Source organism: Siphateles boraxobius, unplaced genomic scaffold, assembly GCF_051911475.1.
Source record: "Siphateles boraxobius isolate OS27281-9 unplaced genomic scaffold, OSU_SipBor_1 35, whole genome shotgun sequence".
NCBI classification, from domain to species: Eukaryota; Metazoa; Chordata; class Actinopteri; order Cypriniformes; family Leuciscidae; genus Siphateles; species Siphateles boraxobius.
In genome coordinates, this window is record NW_027508975.1 from 6,222,827 (window position 1) to 6,247,062 (window position 24,236).

Consider the following 24,236-nt stretch of genomic DNA (forward strand, 5'->3'; position numbering starts at 1 on the left):
CCATATCAGGATCCAATAACAAGATTAAAATTTAAGTGTTCATTTTCTATTTCTAAACAATTATCTTTTTTATACATCTTTACATCATAATATTTAGTTGCCTGATTTTATTGTTAAAGGGCTTGATTAGGGTTTTAGTGTGTACACAAATCTAAAATGTACTTTTAATAAACATGAATGTTTAATTCAAATACTGCAGAGCAAGTATGGAATCACTACTGTTAATAGATACACACAGACGCCGCTGTGAGCATGTAAGATATGCTTCTGCTGCATAAATACACATACATCCTGTAGCAAATCTAGGCAGGTGGAGCTGGGGGAGGAGGATGGTTTCAGAGGAAATCTGATGGTGCACTGCCAGATTAGATTACAGCGACAAATTAAGCAGACTATTTAAATGTTGAGCAAGCAATCTCATTGGCTTCAGGATCAGCAGAGGCCAATCAGCTTGTACCATGCGGTATTGATGTGATTGCTTGCAGACTGCATGTAAAGGACAATAAGACTGCACCCTCTAGAGTTTCATAACTGAACTAGATATATATTTACAATCTTGTTAATCTTGTTACAGCAGAATTAGTTTGGAGTTGGACTGAATACCTGTTGTTCATTTCCTCTCACAGGAAAATAAGTGCATTACAGAAACCTGTTTTTACAGGTTGTTGTTGAGTTATAACATTCGTTTTGTACCATTTTAGAGACTACATTATTTTTTTGAAATCACTGTGCCCTCAAATTGTCTATTCCACTGTTTCTGTAAATTGTAAAATATTATGTTAAAAAATACTAGTTTTGAGATATAAAGTGAGATTGCTCTTTGTCAAGAAGAAACAAGTGTTTTTTTTTTTACATAATATTAATATGCACCATTTATAGAACTTGCACAATGAGCTACAAACTGTCAATCATGCAAGCTTAATGAAACAAAATCTCACCTGAGGATAGAGCTTGTTGCTTTTGTTAAGTATTTGTGTCACTATTGTTCCATGCACAAAAGAAACAGACATTTGTCTTTAGGTGTAAAAGAGATTAATCTGACCCATTATATTCAGGCATTACCCAAGCAGAGATTATGTACAACAGCGAAAGCACAATATAAATGATGAGAAGGGATTAAATTACTTTTTCTGTCTGTGTGAAAGATTCAGAGCTGAGGGGAAATGAGAAAATATCAAAGGCTGAAACACATTAAGAGGTTGCTTGATTTACATGAGGATGTTTCTACAAAACTGCTAAAATGGGGGTTTCTTTCATAGTTTCTTTCATTGAGATATCAGCATTTCCCTCTACGACATGCTGCTGTTTTACAATTTAAAAGAAATATATGAATTTCACAATCAGCAGAAATTACAGTGAAAGCTGTTCTGCCAGACTTCACACAAACAGCATCTACATGAAACTTAAATGAAACACTGGGCAGTAGCAGGTGAATTGACAATATTTACTGACCATAATAATATATTCCATATCGGCAATGTACTGTACAGTATGATGCACCAGGATGGCAGTTTATTTATTCCTGATATTTTTCTAAACATAAGTAACATTGCAAAAATGTGCCTAGAGACATGCACATGTTAATCTTTACTGATGTTAGTTAATACAAATACAACTGCATTGTTAGTTCATGTTATCGCAATATTTTACAGATACAACTTTTTTTTATTAATGTATTTGTAAATGTTAACATTAAGATTAACCCAGATTAGTAAATGCTTTAGAATAATTGTTCAGTGTTAGTTCAGGAAAACATTTCTTCAATTCAATTATGAATTATACCTGATACTTTCTTCATTATATCTAAGTAAATACAATATGTATTAAATATGTGACCCTGGACCACAAAACCAGTCACAAGGGTAAATTTTTTTTTAAATTGAGATTTATACATAGCTTTCCATTCATGTATGGTTTGTTAGGATAAGACAACATTTGGCCGAGATACAACTATTTGAAAATCTGGAATCTGAGGGTGCAAAAAAAAAAAATCTTAACATTGAGAAAATCGCCTCTAAAGTTGTCCATTTATGTGCACGATTTTGCTGCATCCACTCACAAAAATATATTTTTAACATGATCTTTACTTAATATCCTAATGATTTTTGGCATAAAAGAAAAATTCAATCATTTTGACCCATACAATGCATTGTTGGCTATTGCCACAAATATACCTGTGCTACGTGTGACTGGTTTTGTGGTCCAGGGTCACATATATTCCAAAACCAGTTTTTAATTTCGTGTGGTATTTAGTGAGTTGTATTGTTGGACAAATAATGACAAAGATCACACTTTACAACATATTATTTAATGCATTGACTAACATTAACAGATAGAATAATATTAATAATCTGTGTTGGTTAATGTTGGTTAAAAAATCAACTGTTCATTCATTGCTATTTCATGTTATCTCAGTATTAACATGTTAATGTATTTTTAACATTAACTCATTAATATACCGTTAATAAATGATTTATAAGTATCATATTTAATTCATTCATCATAAGTAATGTTAACAAATGGAATGTTATTGTAAAGTGTTTTACCATAAAAAAAAAGAATGTGTACATTAGTCTGAGATAATTTATGGTTGTACTTTAACTTACGTGTACTTACAGTGTAGGAAAGTATAGTGGGCTATAAGATAACTGCATGTGTTAAGGTTAGGTTTAATTACCCATTTATTATAATTACTATGATTTGGAATAATGTGGAACGGGACTGCAAAATAAAGTGCTACCGAATTCATTAATGGGTTTAAGTATCTGCAAGGATTCTACATCAAGAAAAGATTGAGCCAAAGTAGGCATTTTTGTTGAATCTTGAAATTAATCTGTAATTTGTGGGACAGCCGTGGGCTCAGGTCTGACAGAATTAAAGATGCTCTGTGTCTATCAGTGGATGTCCTGATGGCCTGTTATTGAGTCACAGGGTGTGAAATTATATCCTGCTCTCTCTCTCCCTTGCAGTCACTCAAACGCATTCCCATTCACACACATACCCACAAACACAGACCAATACACACGTTTGTAATAACAGTCGGTTGTCATGACTGTTGGTGTGAAAAGCAGCTTGCGTTTATTCACAAAAGAGAGGAGAGGAAGCCCCTTGAGAACCTGCAGCAGTCATCAGAGACCCATTCCCTGCATGCTTACATGCCCTAGTGTCATTCAACATCTGTCTGTCAGTCCGTTCACGGCTTCTTTTCTGCTTTTTCTTTGCTATGTACTTGCTTGCCTAATCTACAGTATGACATGATATATAAAAACCGTGTGTCATGTGCCTTGTAGATCGAGAAATTCATGCACGTGGAGGTTTGATACCACTTCACTCGTTATTCTTGCCTTTTGATTTTGTGGGGCAATTTGATTCCCTGTTGCTTTGATTGAATGGTGTCATCCTGTGCTGTATGAGTTTAAATATTTCAAGGGGGATGTACACCATTACAGTAAATGGATAAATTGATTCCCTGTAGTAAGTGAGGTGAGGTAATAGTGTGATGTGTTGAGGAATAAGCTCATCGAACACTTTTATGAGGTTGGAGTGAGACCACCTTTAAATTTCCAATTAATTCTAATTTGAATGTAATGAATCAGATATTATGCATATCACAGTGATTTTTAAGAAAACTTCCAAATATTTGGAAACACGACAGACAGACAGACAGACATATATAGATAGATAGATAGACAGACAGACAGACAGACAGACAGACAGACAGACAGACAGACAGACTGACTGATTGATTCATTGATTCATTGATTTTTTCATTGATTGATTCATTGATTGATTCATTGATTGATTGGCCGAAGTGGTCAGCTTTAAGAAAACCAATCATCTGCTCAAGAGTTTCATGACTGAAACACACACACACACACACACACACACACACACACACACACACACACACGCAAACACACACACACACACACACACACGCACACACACACACGCACACGCACACGCACACACACACACACACACACACACACACACACACACACACACACACACACACACACACACACACACACACACACACACACACACACACACACACACACACACACACACACATGGATGTGATCAAAGAAGAGAAAAGGGAACTGAAGGTATGTATATAAAGTGAAGGTATATAATAAAGTTCCATCTCTGCAATGCCTGCCTAGCTCCTTAATGCATCCACCAAGCTCTTTATACATGACAGACTTACGTCCTGGCCAGAAAATAAGTGTGATTTTATTTGTCAGCTGTTCAAATGAAAGTAACTGTGGTATCTGGAATACAGAACAGGACTGTCATCTACAATTTATAACGATTCTGCCCCTGAGAGCAGGCTTGGGTATATTTAGGTCCATTTACATTATATAAGGAAGTCTTTAATACCCTTTTAGTACAAGAAGCAAATGTTAATGTTGCAATAAGAAATAAGAATGTCAGTTCCTGGCTCTTAGAGATAAATCATTTGTTTAAATTTATTTAAATGTGAACAGACACATTGGCTTTTTCTCACACTCAATATTGACTGCACATGGAAGCACTAGTTTATTGTTTGCAGTCTTGTCTCTTGCCTATACTTGTGAGAACAAAGTAAACGTTTGCATACTTAAAAAAAAGAGTACTTATTATGTAAATACTTTAAACAATTTTCAAGTTTGAACTGAATGTTATGACAGTTAATTGTATATTATTTACTATAAAATAAAATGTGTTACAGTTTAAATTATATGAAATGCAATTAGTTGAACTTGGTGCTTTTTTGACTGAATTAAGTAAGACATGAAAACATATTTATATGTAATTTCATACTTATATTGTCTTATATACAGTAATATAAGTGTACTGTCTAATTCTGACAAGCATTTATGCTAAACTAAATAGACTTCAATGTCATTTCTATTTAAACATGAATATAATTTATTTAAATATATTTGTGATTACACATTTGTAATGATGAAGTTGCAATTTAGTACATTTAAAATGTAACATTAAATCCAAATATTTCATATCAAAATTACACACTACAGTTAAAATTATAATAAAATACTTTATATGTACATTAGTATGTTAGTCAATACATCAAAATAAGTCATTTTTAAAGCATGATAAAATTACTAAAACAATGATTTAAAATGTACATTAAAGTAAAACATGTAAAAGTTTACTTAAGTGTAGGGATGGACCGATACCATTTTTTTTCAAACCGATACGAGTACGAGTATTTACATTTGTGTACTTGCCGATATCGAGTACCGATACCGATATTTCTACCGCAAAAGTAACTATAGGCTCCCAGAAAAGAAGACAGAAGACTATTTTAGAACACAGGTTAGAAGACTGTTTTTATTTTCTTCTCTGCTTGTTTTAACAAGTCTAAAAATAAATAATAATGAGTAAAATAATAAATGTATTAACACACAAACCACTGTTAATTTAACATAAAAGCAAGCAGTTACTGCGTGCATGGTCTGACATGACTGAATGCGCCCAAAGTGCGCTCCCTTAATAGTCTAATTCCTAAAAAGCTGACAGTTCATCGCGATCTCACACATCTGTTATTATCAATGAAGCTGACTGCACAATGAATCTTTCATAATATCCACACTTTGTTTGTTATAATTAGAGGATTTGCCAGCATACAAAATTCAGCACTGAACAAAAAAGTTGAGCAGTGAGGGGAGTCTATCTTAAATGCTTCTGATAAGCCATTGCGTTCAAGAAATCAACACACATGTCTGTGATTGGCTACATCGCTCAACGCTGCAAACATGTTATGAATAGAAACTCTGGCCTGTAAATCGTTTCTATTTTGTTTTAGTTGTTCTTCTTGCTTTTCTGCAACAGAGGAATGAAAATCTATTAGTTTTAATATGTTGTATTCATAGATATTTCTAGTTTGCGGGAGTCCCGCGAATCGTTTTATTCTCCCGGAACCCGCACACACAGAGTGAGTGCATTACCGCCCGCGCCCGCGCTCGCGCTCGCGCTCGGCCATCAGATCTAGTGCCGCGCCGCACTCTTTTGCGTTGGGAGTGCGTCCCTATGCCTCAGTTCACCTCGACAAAGCACTCGCGGCGGCCAGTTTCGTTTCGCAAAATGTAAGTGGTATCGGGGCGTGGTATCGGCGAATTTTTATGAGTACGAGTACGAGTATATGAGGAAAGTATCGACCCGATCCCCGATGCCGGTATCGGGCCATCCCTACTTAAGTGTGTTACAAAAAAGTCCTGAAAATGTATTCTCTTCATGTACATGCAATGGCCTTTCATTTAATTAATATTTTATTATTTGCAGGTACAGTTTTTTTTTTTAAATATACTTTTAAGTTATGACATACACTGCAGGTACACATTTAATAAATTTAAGGACACTTCTTTTTTTTTACAAGGTATTGCAATTTGTAAATAATAAATATTGTAAAATAATAATAATTTTATTAAATGAATGGACTACGCTTTTATGGAATGCTTTTATGATATAATATTTCTATGGTGCTTTTTTAAATAGTTCAATTTGAAGACTTAAACCTTCAGTCCCTTTCCATTGTGTTTTACATAAAAGAGAGTGGAAAAAGTCCTCAAATGTTCTCTTTTTGTGTTTCACAAAGAAACAAAGTAATGCAGAGATGGTAGGCTATGATAACTATTCATTTAAGCCTCTGAAATAGGGACAAATTCAGCCGCAAGAGAGAAGATTTAGACTCAGTTCTAAAGTGCTCTTCTATGCGGCTGCATTTAGTTGTGTGACTGTGTGTCAGTGCAAACATGCTAGAGCTGGAGTTGAGAAATTTTGCTGGTTGCAATTGTGATGCAAATTTGGTCCTGCTCCAGTATAATGATATGAGCGTGAGGCTGTGATCCAGCTCAACATACTTTACTCTGTTTACAGCTAAGAACCATGGTAGAATGGAAGACAAAGCTGGTGCTATTGAATCTTAAATGGATTTTTCTTAAATGGATGGACTTTTTTTTTTTTTTGGCAATTTTACATTACATTGTGAGTATGTGCCTTTTTTGTACTCCTGTGTTGTTTAGGAATTATGAATTGATAGCAATTTCCGAAATGTGTTAAATCCGTTCTACCATGCTTTGAATGGCCCTTGTAAATGATGATACAATGTATGTTTTTTTCTTAAAAAAGAAATTGGATTAATTTTGAAGTGAAAAGCTTGATGTGTGGCTCATGTGGCAAATCCTCATGTGGCTTCCTGATTTACCCTCTGTGTTTCCAGAGCTGAGTTAGTGAATTCCTCAATCCTCCATGTAAAATTGTCACTTTCAGTAGACTTATAATTGTTTTGTTGCTATGTTTTAATTATTGGCAGTCATTCCATGATACAATATACTGTCTTTTATTTAACTTTCTTTGTTCACTTTTTATTAGCTTTGATTATTATACTATTTGCCTCTTTCCATTCATGTACATGGAGACTGTCTCTGCCACACAGTGAAGGAAAGAAAGCAAACACATGAACAGCTATAATGACCTGTTGACTCACTCTCAGTGTTGACTCAAGAGCTCAGTGACAGTTTAGTGAAGCTTTTACTCTGCACTGATCAGTAAGCATTTGGAATAACAAAACAAAAAAAACAAAAAAATGAAATGGCAATGAACCTTTAGAGGGGAGTAAAATGGGTGATTTTTTCTTTTCTTTTTTGATGTATCTCCCTACTGTAAGGGCCGATCCATTGAGTATGAGAGGGCGGCTGTCTCTGGGACAGATGGTTTGACTCTCCTTCTTTGGCATTCAGAGCAGATGTTCTGATGATGGTGGATAGCTTCTCGGCCTTGCAAGATCCTGGACTGGCTACACATCTTCAGCAGTTCTCATTCAGTGATTCATATTCTGTAGACAGTCTAGTAAAGGGATGGATTGATCTACTCTCTTTCAATGGTGCACCACTGTTTTCCTTCCTCTCTTTCCTGAATTATCAAGCTCTAAATAGTCTCTTGCCTCATAAAGGTACTGTAGGTTGTGTGCGTGTATGTGTATGTGTGTGTGTGTGTGTGTGTGTGTGTGTGTGTGTGTGTGTGTGTGTGTGTGTGTGTGTGTGTGTGTGTGTGTGTGTGTGTGTGTGTGTGTGTGTGTGTGTCGTTCAGGTAAACCCTACATTGTGGGGATGTCCAAAATGTCCTCACAAATATTCGAAATCCTTGCCCTTGTAGGGACATTTTTGGTCCCCATTTTGGCTTGTGTATTTTTTTCTCTGATTCGATCATAAACTAGCACATTACGTACCGTTTCACGCTGGCGAACGATCCCGGCTTCAGCGCCATCATTACGACATGGCATTGATTACGGCTTTTATTCACACAGCGCACGTTCCGGGACTGAACACGGCAATCTTACTAGGTCCCCAACCCGGCATCTATCCCGACATCAATCCCGGGTTGTGTTTTCGTTCACACAGAAGGTGTTCTGGCAATTTCCCGGGATCAACGTGCAATGTGAAAGGGGCTTTAGTGTAAGATGATAGAATATACAGTTTGTACAGTATAAAAAAAAAATGATGTGGAAAGTCCCCATAAAACATGAAAACTCATTTTGTGTGAGTGTTTGTCTGCAAAAGGAGACTGCTGTAAATGATGGTTCTTTATCGATTTTCACAGGTTTTAGTCCTATTAGATTCCATCTAATGCAATGGTTCTCAAGCAGGGGCCGGGGGCCCTTTTAGAGGCCTCTGCAAACTCCCAAGGGGGCTGCAGGATGACTTAAATCATTAAATAAATATTTATTGATATTAGGGATGCTAACGATTAATCGACGATCAATTACGTAACAATAATAACTTAATCAATACAACTTATCGATCGCCGATAAAGCAAGGTCATGCGCGTGCGTGTTGCTCAACCGCAAAACATGTAAATCAGACATGAGGAAAATGAAGCGAGCGAGCCGGAGTTATGTTTTGTTGTTTGACTCGTTGCATTAGCATTATTTGATTATCAAATAAGTAATTTAATTAAATGATCAATCACATCGACTCATTTTACAATCCTACTAGCCCTTTATTTAGACTTAAAACCCTTCTCATTAATTTGGTGAGGAACATGTTGTTTTGGCTATATTCCACTGCAGTAGACGCATAATTTTAGGCTGACAATTAATCGATTAATTGATCATTAATTTAAAACGACGATTTATCATGAGAATTTGTGTAAATTGACATCCGTAGTTAACATATAAAAAAATGTTTTAAAATGTAATGTGTAATGCAAGCGTGTTTGTTTATTTATTTATTTATTTCACTGTGATGGTGTTATTTCACACAGGTGCGAAATGAAACATTGAGAATTGTGATTTTTTTTTTACTGTTTTTTAATCGTTTTTCCATAAAGCCTGATTTAAAATCCCCCCCAAAGCTAAATTATGTCATCATTTACCTCATTTTGTTCTAAACCAAACAATATTATTCACAATTTTCCTTTTGTGTTCCACAGAAGAAAGAATGTCTTAAGGCTTTGAAATGACATAAGAATGCAGAATTTCTATTTTGGCTGAACCATCCCTTTAAGAGTTCATTATCAAAGCCATTTTCTGCCACTGCTCAGCCTTGTGTTGTCACTGAATTGAATGAGGTCCTATTGTGAAATGCATGTACCGTAAATGCAATGGTCCAGAGGAAATTTATGAGAATCTCCAGCCATTGTTGTAAGAGGCGTGTAACACAAGATAACACCCATGAACTATCGCTAAGCCTTAGATTTAATTCAGTCGCAGACATTATGTATTTGCAGTGTACTTCAGTGATTTCAACAAGCTGAATAGATTGACAAGGTTAAGCATCCTCCATTTTAATTAATGTGATTGAAGACCGGAGAACCAAACCCTTCAAAAATTCCACCCCTGTCATGTCGGCTGTTGCAGGGCTGTGAAAGGCGGGCAATGTCAAGAGCACTTGCTTTTGTTTTGGCCCCGCATTTGTTTTCTCCTCACAGCCTTACTGTCCGCTCACGTCTCTATCAGGGCAGCATTTAGTTTGCCTGACATGTGTTAGTGAAGCATTAACACAATTTTCTGCCTGGAGGAGGTAGAGAAAAGAGAGAGTGAATGAAAAGATAGGACTCCTCCAAGGCGATTTACTGTTGATATGTCGGTCCGATCAGTGGGCCTTATAGCCCCAGTTCTGTCAACAGCTTCTTGCTTCTCTTCTCCAATTTTCGACCTTTTTTGAGGAAATATTTTCACCTTGTGCTGTCACCATAGCGTAAAGGAGATGTGACGGGTGTCTTAATCAATTTCTGAATCTAGAAGGCAAGTCCTGTGAGAGTTGACTTGATGGTTGCTGTGGAAACACCTGTAGAATGAAGTGATGAGGTTTGCCTAATCTCCATAAACACGATATGTTGAAGCTGTTTAAGCATGACGATCACCTACTGATCACTAGACGACAAAACTGTATCCTAAATGTGTCACTGCATGCTTTATAATTTGTAAAAAAAAAATGCTTACAGTAATAGAATAAGAAATAAATAGCTGGATTTGTAATACATTTGCTTAAAAATAATTGATTTGAACCTAAAAATCAAAAGCATTCGGTTTTTTTATGGTGTGAAACCTCGGTTTAATTTAAACCTTATTTTTTACTTATAAATACGAATATGTTGAAGCTGGTGGAGGATCAAACTATCTCCATAGCCATTAAATTGTGGGTCAGATGTTTATGCGATATCTCAAAATTCTAAAACACATTTCAGAATTTGATCATCCTCGTTACAGCATGCCTTTTTGTGCTTTTGTTGCTAATGGCAACACCCCATTAACAAGTTCCTATACCTCTGAGGTCGAGGAAGTCCAGGCGATGGTGGTACAAATGGTCATTAAATATCAGTTGGTCAGCTTGAATAAGCATTCTAACAAACAAAGGCTATTATTCCGCTTAGACAACAGCTAATTGGGCAACTATCTCTCATGGAATGTCACAAACCCCTATTTGAGTTCCATTCAAAAGCTATACTTTTACCAAAAATATTTTTTCCCCCATTAATTGTTGAGTGTTTCTCAAATTTATTTATTTATTTATAGACTTTTCCCACAGATAGCACTCATTTATTTTCCAGAAAGTGTTTCTCTGTGCTATCTATCTATCTATCTATCTATCTATCTATCTATCTATCTATCTATCTATCTATCTATCTATCTATCTATCTATCTATCTATCTATCTATCTATCTATCTATCTATCTATCTATCTATCTATCTATCTATCTATCTATCTATCTATCTATCTATCTATCTATCTATCTATCTATCTATAATTCCCACTAAATATAACTCGCTTCTCCATGCAAGATGTTCTTTTTTTTTTTTTTTGGTGTTTTGTTTTGTTTGTTTTTTTGTTTTTCCCTAAATGGAACTCTAACAATTGTTATCTATCAGTGAGATTACAATGCAACCTTTTCAGTGAATGCTTCATGTCTTAGGCTGTCATTTCGTGAAAGGCACCACGCGATCATATAACAACATTAAAAACATACAGTAACCGCTGTGTGAACAATGCAATGACAACATTTATATTCAGTCAGCGTGAAGGCTTGCCTTTGAAGATTTCTGGATGGTTTTGTATTTGTAAGAAAAGGCCGTTTTGCTCCATTAAGGACCAGACCAGACAGCCAGCCTTTGTTTTGTAAGAATAGCGGCTTCTCATTTCTTTGCACAATTCGACGGAATCCAGGCTCTTGTTTCCCGGTATTGTATACATGATGCAGTGTGGATGAGTCTGAGTAATGCCTTGGTTCTGATGCAGTAATTTTCTTAAGGACATGCAGGAAAGAGCCTCTGATGCATGGGGATTGTAAATTCATCATATATTGTTGCATAGCCAACACACGAGTCATCCTTGTGTTCATTTCACTTCCCTAGAGGAAAGCAAGGTCTGTTTTCTGAATAGTACAAACAGGCATTAGGGACTCTGCTACCACTCAGAGGAAAACCTCAGTGAATGAACATGGTGGGAGTGTGAATGCTTCTGCCAAGGTACAGCATGAATGCAACTGGAATAATAAGAATAATAAGAATAATAGTAGTAGTAGTGAAAGTGTTAATGTTCAATGGGTGTTTAAATGGTCATAACATGGATTTTTTTATATGTTCCTCAAGGTTCAGTTATAATTTTAAGATTTTTTTGCACATAAAAAAACCCAAATATATATTGTCTGTTTGACTGTCTGTCTGGTCTGTCTGTCTGTCCGTTTATCTATCCTCATCTCTAAAGTCATAAGACATTTAATTTAACATTCTGAATCCTTTAATTCATTAAGCAATTGCATTATTTTGTGGAAGTTTGATGTGTTGCCATAAGTGACGTCTGTACTTGCCAATCTTGAAAAGCAGCAGCTGCCACTTCTGTGTAGAAGCGCTTGTATTTTTGGTCAATGATTGTTGTTTTGCTGGTAATGGGATGTAATCTTAATTAGTAGGTTCCATTTGAGTGTTTGTGAATGCTCAAGTTTCTTGTGGTCAGAGTATCCTAGCGTATGCATGCTGACTGTCAGATCGGCTTGGCATCTTTCTGTTGCTTGTGAATATTTCAAGTGAAAGGTGAAATCTTGGAGGGCTCCAGGGATTTTGTGACAAGGAAATATCTATATCGTGTCAATCGAGAGGTGAAGGGGTGACGGAGACCTTTCGTCAGGTTGGGAAAGACCTATAATGGCAGTGATCCATGTTCATGGAAAACATGGCAAAGGTTAGAAGGTCACTGATATTGGATGTTAAAAATAGCATTCCTTAGTCTGTCTAGTCTTGAAACTACTACAGTAAAAATCATGCTCAGTTTGTCATGGGCATGAGAATTGATCAAAATCTTATGCTGGAGAAGTGATTGATGTTTTCAATGAGTGTCCCTTCACTCCACTTCGACATATGGAGGACACACTGATCATCTTATTCCCATTCGTGACATCACTCCGAGACTGTTCTTATACCCATCAGGCCATGCACTCATTTATACACATTAATTTGTCTGATAAAGATGTAACATTCAATAACAATAAAGTTACATTTTGAAACCAAGACCCTAGAATTATGCTGACGTTTTAGCACATTATTGATCTTAATATTGTCATGACTGACTTGTTGAAACGTTGAGAATAATTATGTGATATAGCATTCTGACTGACAGCAATGATTGTGGCAGAAGATCGATTATTTTAATTTAGCTTCTTTACCCATCATGTTCCGTTTGGCAGTGAGTGATGTTTGAGAGTCGACAAGCTTGCAGCTTCTGCTGCGTTTCATTGTCCTCATCTGCTTACTGAAGGGTGTGATGACCCTGACAAAGCGAGCGATTGGGATTCAAGATAAAGGAGTATTATCATTCCCCTGCAATCGGATTTTAAAGGCTTGCAGTCAATGAGGCACATTCATCATAAGACACCACAGCCTGGCAGCTGGCAGTGCCCCCCTACGATGAACCATGACCCATGACACTTTATTTCTAGTGGGTATATGCTGTACATTAACATAGCTGCAGGCACATAAATGCCTAGATTCTTAAGGTGCATTCTTTTCAGTGATAACATCTGTACCCAGTGGACCATTAAGCAGAATAACATAGTAAACGTGAACTGGGGCATGGCACACTGGTGTGCGTAGCCGGGATGAAAATGCCTGTGGCAGGGTGCGAACCATCACTCATTTGCGTTCAGCTCGTCCTGTTACAAGAAAACCTTAAAGGGATAGTTCACCCAGAAATGAAAAGTAGCCCATGGTTTACTCACCCTCAAGTCATCCTATGTGCATATGACATTCTTCTTTCAGACGAATCAAATCAGAGTTATATAAATATATATATATATATATATATATATATATATATATATATATATATATATCCTGGCTCTTCCAAGCTTTATAATGGCAGTGAATGGCCATTTCTGTTTTGAAGTCCATAAAAGTGCATCTCTCCATCATAAAATAACTCCACATGGCTCCGGGGGTTAATAAAGTCCTTCTGAAGCACAGCGATGAGTTTGTGTGAGAAAAATATTAATATTTAACATGTTACAAAGTAAAATTCTAGCTTCCGACCAAACGGCCATACGCAATCTACTTTAGTAGCATAAATATCAGCAGTAAGTTGCATTACTCGCATAAGTTGCGCTTTAGACTTAAGTGAAATCCGTATGTTTGTTTAGCCGGAAGCCAGTTATTTTCTTTTATAAAGCTTTAAATATGGATATTTTTCTTACACAAACTCATCGCTTCGCATCAGAAGGACTTTATTAACCCCCCGGAGCCGTGTGGAGCACTTTTATGGACTTCAAAACAGAAATTCAAAACCCAGATTCTCATGGACATGCAGGGGGGCAGAACTGACCAGAGGCTCTTCAGTGAGCTGCGCGCCGCCACTGACCTTGCTCTCCAAGCGACGAAAGTGGCCGTATGCTCTCGGAGTCAGGTGATGTTCACCATTCTGGGGCTGACCCGTCTGCTCGACACCCACATCTCCCAGGTCGGCCTCTTCGGTGGTGTGGTTGATTGCTTCTGCCCAACAGTTCTCAACCGCCCGTGAGCAGATTGAGGTTATTCTGCCCGACGGCCCCGCCGTCGGCTCAGATCCCTCAGTCTGCCCACCGCCGAAGGCGCTCTCCTACGGTTCTAACCCCGCCAGTTCACGGGCCTGGCTCTGGAAGACCGTAGGGGGATGCCACAGCCCTCTCCAGCCCTGCCCCCCGCTAAACGCCGGGTTAAGTGGCACTTTTGAGATGGGCTGCTCAGAGATGAGACTCAGTTCTTTCCAGGAGTTGGTAGCAGGGCCACTCCTTTCCCCGGTGGAGGGCTGGCGAAGAATCCTTATTCAGAAAGAACTGACTCTCTCGTCTCTGAGCATATAGAGTTCTCGGACGACACAGAGCGCCGCCCACAAGCCATGCTCTCCTCGTCCCCCTCTGTCCCAGAGGCGGTTGACACGGCGTGCCGTCCACGGACCGCTTCGCCCCTGTCCCCCTCTTTCGCCAGACCCCTGACAGAGCAGGCCCCCGTGGAACGCTGGTCCTTCCCTGGCCTCCTCTGTCAGGGTGCGGTTATGACCATGCCCCCACACCGGGCCGCTATGCCGTCCACGTCTGGGCCGGTCATTCCGCTTCGCTGCACCACCGGGGGGACGTCTGTGGTTCTTGACGCCGCTGGCACAGTTGGTAGCCTCCCTTCTGTTACGCCGGGTCGCGCAAACCATCGGCTCGGCTATGCGATTCAGTTCGCACGGTCTCCTCCCCGCTTCAGGGGAGTCTGCTCCACTTTGGTCGGTGGCTACGCCCCTATCATGAGAGCGGAGGTTGCTACCCTACTGGCGAAGGGTGCGATTGAGACTGTCCCTCCAGCCGAAATGAGGTCCGGGTTTACAGCCGGACAAGTCTGGTGGGTTACGGCCAATACTGGACCTACGCATCTGAACCGCTCCCTTCACAGGCTGCCGTTCAAGATGATCCTGGCCAAACGTATTTCTGGATGTGTGCGGTCACAGGATTGGTTTGCAGCGATCGACCTGAAGGACGCCTACTTTTATGTCTCCGTTCTCCTTCGACTCAGACCATACCTACGGTTTGCTGTCAGGGAGCGCGCAGATCAGTACGCTATTTCCCATTCGGGCTAGCCCTGTCTCCTCGCGCCTTCACAAAGGTTGTTGAGGCAGCCCTTGTTCCTCCATGGGAACACGGGGTTTGCATCCTGAACTACCTCGGTGACTGGCTGTCTTAAGCTCACTCCTGAGACCAGGTTTGCGAATACAGGGACCCAGTGCTCCGGCACCTAGCTCGTCTGGGCCTTCGGGTCAACTGGGAAAGGAGTAAACTTTGCCCCGTGCAGAGGAGCTCTTTTCTCGGTATGGACTTGGTCGCCTTCTCCACTCAGCCATTGCTAACTTGCCTGAGACTATCAAGCGCAAGAGTGCGGTTCCACTGAAGTTTTTTCAGAGGCTCCTGGGCATATGGCATCTACAGCCGCGGTTCGCCGCTCAGATTGCTTTATATGAGACCGCTTCAGCTTTGGCTTCGCGACCGAGTCCCGAGGTGAGCATGGCAACACGGCACCCTCCGAGTACCAGTTACTCCGACCTGCCGTCAGTACTCACCCCATGGTCGAACCTCAGTTTTCTACGGGCCCGAGTGCCCCTGGAACGAGCTTCCCGGCATGTTGTTGTCTCAACAGATGCCTCCACGGGCTGGGGCGCCATGCACAATGGACATGCTGTCACACTCTCATGTTGAGCAGAAATGCTCCTGAAAAATTCTGTGAGATTTATCACACCCAGGTGTTGAGCAGAAATGCTCCTGAAGTTCAGTGAATTTCTTCACACTTAGGTGTTGAGCAAGGTTGCTCCTGAAGCTCAGTGATTCTCGCATGTAGTGTTGAGTAGTATGGCATGTCTATTGCCTCGAGTTGCTGGCAGTACGCCTTGCCCTGCACCGCTTTCGGGCGTTGCTCAGGGGTCAACACGTATTAGTCCGATCAGTCAATATCGCCACAGTAGCGTACATCAACCGTCAAGGTGGTCTACGCTCGCGCCGTATGTCGCCACTCGCCCGCCACCTCCTCTAATGGAGTCAGATTTTCATTCCCGGAGTCCTGAACTGTGCAGCCGACGAGCTCTCACGTCTTCAGCCGTTCCCTGGAGAATGGCGACTCCATACCCAGTCGGTTCAGCTGATTTGGGACCAGTTCGGGGACGCACAGATAGATTTGTTTGCCTCTCACGACTCAACCCATTGCGACCTCTATTATTCCCTGACCGAGGGCACGCTCGGCATCCTGGCTCCTGGATGGGACCAGGCGGGTTGAGTACCCTATCACCTGCAGTGGTGGCTACCATCACTTCCGCTAGGGCGTCGTCCTTGAGACACGTCTATGCGTTGAAGTGGAACCTCTTCGTCAGCTGGTGCTCTTCTCACCGAGAAGACCCCCGGAGATGCTCGATTAGCGTTGTGCTTTCCTTCCTTCAACAGGGGCTGGAGCGAAGGCTGTCTCCCTCCACCCTGAAGGTCTATGTTGCCGCTATTGCCGCACACCATGACCTCATCGAAGGTAAGTCAGTGGGGAAGCACGACCTGGTCATCAGGTTCCTGAGAGGAACGAGGAGACTAAATCCGCCTCGCCCTCCTCTCGTTCCCTCTTGGGACCTCTCAGTGGTTCTAACTGCCCTGAAGAGTGCTCCATTTGAGCCCCTGCAATCAGTCGAGCTTAAATTCCTGTCTATGAAGACAGCGCTCCTGGTTGCACTGGCTTCCATCAAGAGGGTAGGGGACCTGCACGCATTCTCCGTTGACGAAGCGTGCCTGGAATTCGGGCCGGCTTACTCTCACGTGATCCTGAGACCCCGGCCTGGATATGTGCTCAAGGTTCCTACCACTCCCTTCCGGGACCAGGTGGTGAACCTGCAAGCGCTGCCCCTGGAGGAGGCAGACCCAGCCTTGGCACTGCTCTGTCCAGTACGCGCTCTCCGCGCCTATGTAGACAGGACGCAGTGTTTTAGGACCTCAGACCAGCTCTTTGTCTGTTATGGTGGGAAGCTGAAGGGAAAGGCTCTCTCCAAGCAAAGGTTGTCTCACTGGATAGTGGACGCCATTGCTTTGGCATACCAGCAGCAAGGTCGACCGTGCCCCCTTGGTGTGACTGCCCAGTCCACCCGGAGTGTGGCGTCCTCTTGGGCTCTAGCGCATGGCGCCTCGCTAACAGACATCTGCAGAGCTGCAGGCTGGGCGACACCTAACTCATTCGCCAGATTCTACAATCTCCGAGTGGAGCCAGTGTCCTCTCATGTACTCGCTTCAACCAGCTAGTACTGGACCCGCTCAGGTGTCTTCGCTTGCTCGCCATTCCACTCCACGGACTGGATACGTGCGATATTCTCCTCAGGTGAGCTTCCCCGAAAGCCCTGAGTTCCTCCAGCAGTCCTGACGCTGACGCCAGTGTCTATTGCCTGCCCGTCGGCTAGGTGCCTCCCGTGTGCATGGTTCCTCCCCTGAGTGACCCCCACATGTGTATTTCCACTGTAAGCCTCTCTGAGCATGTGTCTTTCCCTTGGCAAGCCACCTTGCCACCCCTGGGGTTGAAATATTCCACCTGCGGCTGGATACCTCAGTGTTCTCCATATGTTTCCTTCGGGTCATATGTGTATTCTCTAAGTTCCAGAACGTCTTTGGTTACGTATGTAACCCTCGTTCCCTGAGTAGGGAATGGAGACGTTACGTCTTCCTGCCACTTTCTGCTGTACCGCGGGGATCGGCTGAGCTCAGTCTTGGCTCCTCAGCGAAGAAACATATCTGCATGTTGCCGGCATCCTCCTTTTATACCCACGAGGTAAGGCGGAGATACAAAGATACAAATTCCGCAGACCCATGGCATTTCTTTGCCATTGGCTCGTTTTTTAATACTCGAAGTCGATAGGTGTTCTAAGTGAAACCCCATTCGTCGTCATCTGACGTAACGTCTCCGTTCCCTACTCAGGGAACGAGGGTTACATACGTAACCAAAGACGTTTCTTTTGTTACAAATTACAGTTAAATGAATTTCGTAACATTTCAGTTCGATTTAACTTTACTGCTTTACATTCAAAATTCAATTGCTGCCTCTATTCAAATTCAGGAATTCAACTGGATTTTTTAAAGGCTTGTGACTCTGCTTCGTTTACAGGTGAAAGCTCCAATTCTGACTCACAAAACTTCTAGTTTATCACAAAAACTACCTCTGTGATTTAAAATTTATAAGCTACTCAAGCTTAGTTATTCTCTGAAGTCTTGAAGCCTCTGAAGAGCTTTTAGAGCGCATGCTGGAGGAAGTGTCTATATGCTGAGAGGTTTGCTGGTAGTGATATTATCCACAAATCATTTCTCCTCTTCATGTTCTTTTACAGGATATTATTCCAGACCCTTTTGCTTTGCTCAGTCCTTACTCAGCACATTCATTACCAACTCCTAATGGCTTCATATTTTATGCATACTGTCAAGGACATGCATGCACAGCAAATGAGTGAGACTACTTCTTCTAGAAGCCGGAAATGTACTTATTTGTGGAAATTATAAGGATCTGCCCAAAGTCAAATATCTTATTTGGAAAGGCACACATAATGAGTTAAAAATATGAAGAAAAAAATTGTACCGAATAATAAAATAAATATTTGGCTCAAAAATAAAGTCGTATTTAAATGAAAATATCCACATTTTAATGCAATGTGGAGACTTTGAAGCCAATAGGACTAAAATGTGACCTTCAGTTACGTTTTTTTTTATCAAAATGAGTGATTTTTTAGATTTAAACGGGATAGCTACTTTGCACAGGGGCTTTATTTTGTGCACATCCCAGAGATCTAAACTTTTCAAGAGTTACATTCAAATAATACAGTGCCTCATATATGTGCTACATGGAAAGTCAAGGCTTTTTATGTAGTTTTGACGCACTTTCAGTTTAAGCGACACCCACTTATGGTTCTTCCAAATACAAACACAGATCATTTTTGCTGCAGTCTCACCACTACAGGTAATGAACCCCATCCGACTAAATAAATAAATAAATAAAAGGAAAAAAAACACATGTTGATCATGTTGAAGGTCATGAATGTTTAATGTTGATGTGATCAATGTGACATTTAAGACTATCAGCATGCAAAAGCGCCACACAAGGCACTCTGTAATAAAGCGGAGCTTACATTTCCCCTTGCTTCAACCAGGAATCAAACCGAAAGATGTTCATTACGCATGCGAGCCAGCCTCTTCAGCGATATGGCACTTTTCATTCTTGCCAGCTCATAGAGATCGGCCCCTGCTACACCCTCCCTCATCTACCTCGCTCCCAGTAAAGGGAGCATTTTCTCACCACGGGAGGCCGGAGAGAAAGAGAAAAGGCACAGCCAGGCCTTCTGCTCTTTGATGCCTACCTCCCATCATCTCAGCGGGGTTCTGAGGTGCGATTGAGCCCCACGTCTATCCATTGTGTGCTTTCCCTTTAAATGCACTGGCATTAGATCTGACTGATGAGTAAAAAATCTGGCAAAACTTCTTAGAAAGCAACTAAGATTGATATCAGAGTTTGTGTGGATGCTAAATGCATCTGGATGGAGCATTAGTAGGTGATGGAACTCCCACTCATTACCAGGAGGCTCTTCCGCAACTGGGCTGGTTTATAACAGCAAGACAAGACTAAGTTCTTAGTGTCAGATCCCTAAAAAAAATATAATAATAATCTGTGCCTGTCGTGGAGCTCCAAAACTTTGTTCACACTTCTTGAAAGGTTCAAAAAGGTTTGAGTATGTCATCAGTAATCACAGATACATTCCGAAAGGCTTTGTGCTCTGGGGGGGGGGGGGGGGTCTCTATAATTAAAACAATGTTGTGAGGTGAGGCTCACTATGGAGTTGGGAGATTTATCTTCCTCCTACGTTTAGTTTAGTTTATTCTGCCTCGAGCACACAAGAGTTTGTGGAGGTCCTTAAACTCAAAATGTTCCTATTAGCTTTACAATTCTATATTCCCTGGCTACTTGACAAATGAGACACACTATCGTTGTAGGTCATCCCACACCTCACGATGACATGATGACAAGGCTTTGCTCCCACCATTAATATTAATAGGTCGGTAGAAATATATGCAGACTACACCCACTCTCTTTCCGCGATGTTAAATCTGAGTCATCTGACAAAAAGATTACAGATGTAATCACAATGGGAGTGCTAAAGTAGTTTAGAGAATAGAGGAAAACTGATTATGATAGGGACGATTATGTCTAGACAAGTGGGCCCAATTACATGACACTTAAATTTAAACCAACACAAGTGCATTGGTGTTTGCAGAAACTGTGTGGGATCTCTTCTTTTTTTTCAACTGACTTTGCAGCATTTATTGTGTGATTTGTTTTGATCCTACAGATGTCCTGAAAATGCTGATGTGTCATCTTAACAGCATTAGTTATTCGACAAGGGGTGTGTGTGTTGCCCCCTTAGACAATAACAACGACAACAAGATCTTTTCTGTAGATTTATTCGCCCCGGTTGTTTTTCTCTTTTGTTTTCTGTGACAGATTTTGGTGCTGAATGTTTTAACATGAACAACAACATGCGTGAACTGTGTTTCTTCTCTTCCCCTTTTTCTCACTAGTCTGTTCTTCTCACAGCGCCCCCTACAGTATAGATATTTCCTGAGGCTTTCTATATGTATACTGTTTACATTAAATTAGTGCCGATTATCTACAATAAACAAAGACATAACAAATTAAATAATTATTTGAGGTCATTACATGTGGTTGCAGGTCCACAAATTATAGCTTGATTTGAAAATAATTTTGGTGAAAAATTAAAATATTGGGAAAAATACTGTACGGTAGCTTGTTGTCATCAATCAACATATGGCTGTCACTACAACGACTGGAAGGCATCCTTAAAACATGTCTTGATTAAAATCTTTTTCCATGTATCTAGTGACATGGTTAATTGATCACCTCCTATTGCATCTTTTTTTCTTCATTACTTACCTCAGGAAAAGCAGTCTAGGAAGGGTTGGGAGGGGGGTCTGTCTCCACTCGTCATTCCAGTTACAGCTTGTTGATTTCAGATACAAGATGCAATTGGATTAACAGCAGGAGTGTTAAGAATATAGCAGTGGAGAAAACCTCCTGTTTTTTTATAGCATCTTTCTTTTGCATTGCATTATAGTAAGTTATAATTTTAGTAATCTCCTCCATTTTGTGCTCTAGAGCAGTGGTTCTCAAATTGTTTTCCCCCACCCCCAAAATCGAATAAATAAAAATGGAAAGATAAAAAAAAAAAAAAACGTGCAATGAAAAACACCTGCAATATTTTCACTTTGTAATGTCATTATTTCATATAACAGTAAGAGAGACTAATAATACAGTGTTATAATAATAATATTACAGTGATGCTTTGGATGAGCAATATATAAATGAGCTAATATATGACTGCTTTTGACAGCGCCTCCCGTCACAAGCTCAGCTTCTTGTTCGTCTTTTCACCGGAACACGCACAGCAGTGGAGTGGCGAGTTCACAATAGCAGCTTGAGTTTCGGTCCGCTGAAGAGGTGCTTTTCTACAGCGAGCAACTTCTATGTTGGGGTTGTTCCAGCAGATCTCCCGCGAACCACAGCTCTAGAGTGACAATCTGTTTTACATTCGCCTGGCTTTGCTTCAGAAAATTCCTTGCTTCAAGCATTGTGTTCTTTAGAATGTATGTTATGGCACAGGTGAGACTCCAGCTGCACCTGACATCTTGATCCCCATTAGCCCATTGAATGCCATGTGCCATTTTGAAGATGCGATTAGACTTTAAGGATGAAGGACAAAAAATATATATAATTCTGCAGGGAAGAAGAGGGAAACTCTCCAGCATTTGTCTGACATGTGCTTCTCATCACAGATTTATTGGGTGGAAAAGCAAGGTTGATTGGATTTCCAGATTGACTGGGCAGAAATTAAACCAAGGCTTTTGTTAGCAGATGACATTACCCTTCCTGCCCACCCTCAGCCCCAGCCTGTCGACACTGTAATGAATTCATAAAACGCTGCCAATCAGATGTTTATTACCAGAAGAGGCTTGAGAACAGACACGGATCTTCTCGACATGAGTGTCTCCAGCCTCAAAATAGTTGGAGATTGTGTTAACACCAAGAACGATAACTATTTTGAAGTATATTAGAGTCCACAGTAACAAACAATATTGTTTTGTTTATTATAAGCACACATTGCTGTTGTCATCTGCCTCTTTAAATGCTAAAGCTCTCTAAAATCAGATGGACTTTGATCGGCTGTTTCATCGTTCAGCAGCTAGAAAAAAAAGTGATTCCAACGATATTGTTTATTTGTTGTAATAGTGGTGTTGACTCTGCTATTCTATCACATTAAGAGATTTTTAGAGTTTTTGTGATTTGTGAACAATTAAAAAATTAAGACTGGAGAAAACTTAGACACCCTATGGTCAAAGGCAGAGTGTTTGTTTACGTAGATATCTCTAAGGAACTGCTCCAGGAGAATGCTTATCAGTACTCATATATGTACTCATACAGCACTCTATGAAGACTCTAAAGGTATACCTTAACTAAAGGTATACCTTAGGCGTATTCCCCGAACTAGGAGGTTGCTTAAGGTATACATTTTTGCATGCGACGTCAACAGGTGCTGTCTTGGTTGATATCTCGAGAATCGATCATTCTACTCTATGCATGGGCTACTTCACTGCGTTATGACAGAAAGCGGTGTTCTTTATAAAATCAACTACTATGATGGAGAAAAAAGACAGAAAGAGGTGAGCTGCCAGCAACTGAATTTTGGGGCTGAGGGGGTAGCTCTGATGAGTTTTTTCATAATTAACCCCACCACAATTATTCCCTTTAAATAGACTCATAAGCCTTTAATGTCTAATGGTTTGCCAACTGATGTAGTACCTTTGGATAATGTAATTAAAAAGCTAACAACCATCAGTGTAATGACAATTTTAATCGTTGCATGAAAACACTTAAATTAGCCTAATTGAAAATTGTGTGTATTACAACTTCTGAATTATATTTGTATTGACTGAGACTCCACATTGTTGGCCGCTAGCGGAGTGAACTGTCAAGAGTGATAAGGTATAGCTAACGGTGGTCCAGACCAACCTTACAAACGTATGATTTACAGAAGCTGTACTTAACTAAGAACGTTTCGGGAAACACGTATTAACGTTATAAAATAGAATGACGTAGCATTAAGAAGGTTTCGGGAATAACACCCCTGCTCTTTCCCAATTTAGTTCTGAAAAACAACTTCATCTTGAAGTATGGCTCCGGATTGCATGTCATCTATTTTAAACGTGATTTTTAAAAGAAAATAGTGTTACTCATGCTAAACTACAGAATTTTACCCCTAATCCCAGTTTCAATGTGTATAAAGTCCATTCACACCAAGAATGTTAAAGCTAGTATACGCAATTTCAGAGAGGCTAGCAATACCAAGCTAGCTTTGAAAGCTAGATCCCACCCTCCCTTCACATTGCTCTCCAAAGCGATGCTCTCTTCTTTACTAATTCCGGTGTTGATTGTGTTTCCATAGAAAATCATTTCCATATTCTGTGCATACTGTACAGAAGTTACAGTCACTGTCTCCTGACGCCCCCAATATAATCCTGGGAGATTTTAATCAAATCTCATTAAACTCTCTTAAAGGCTTTTATAAATATATATCTTGTCCTACAAGAAAAGCAAAACACTTGATCAATGTTATGGTTCAATCAAAGGGGCTTATAAATCCATACCGATCCCT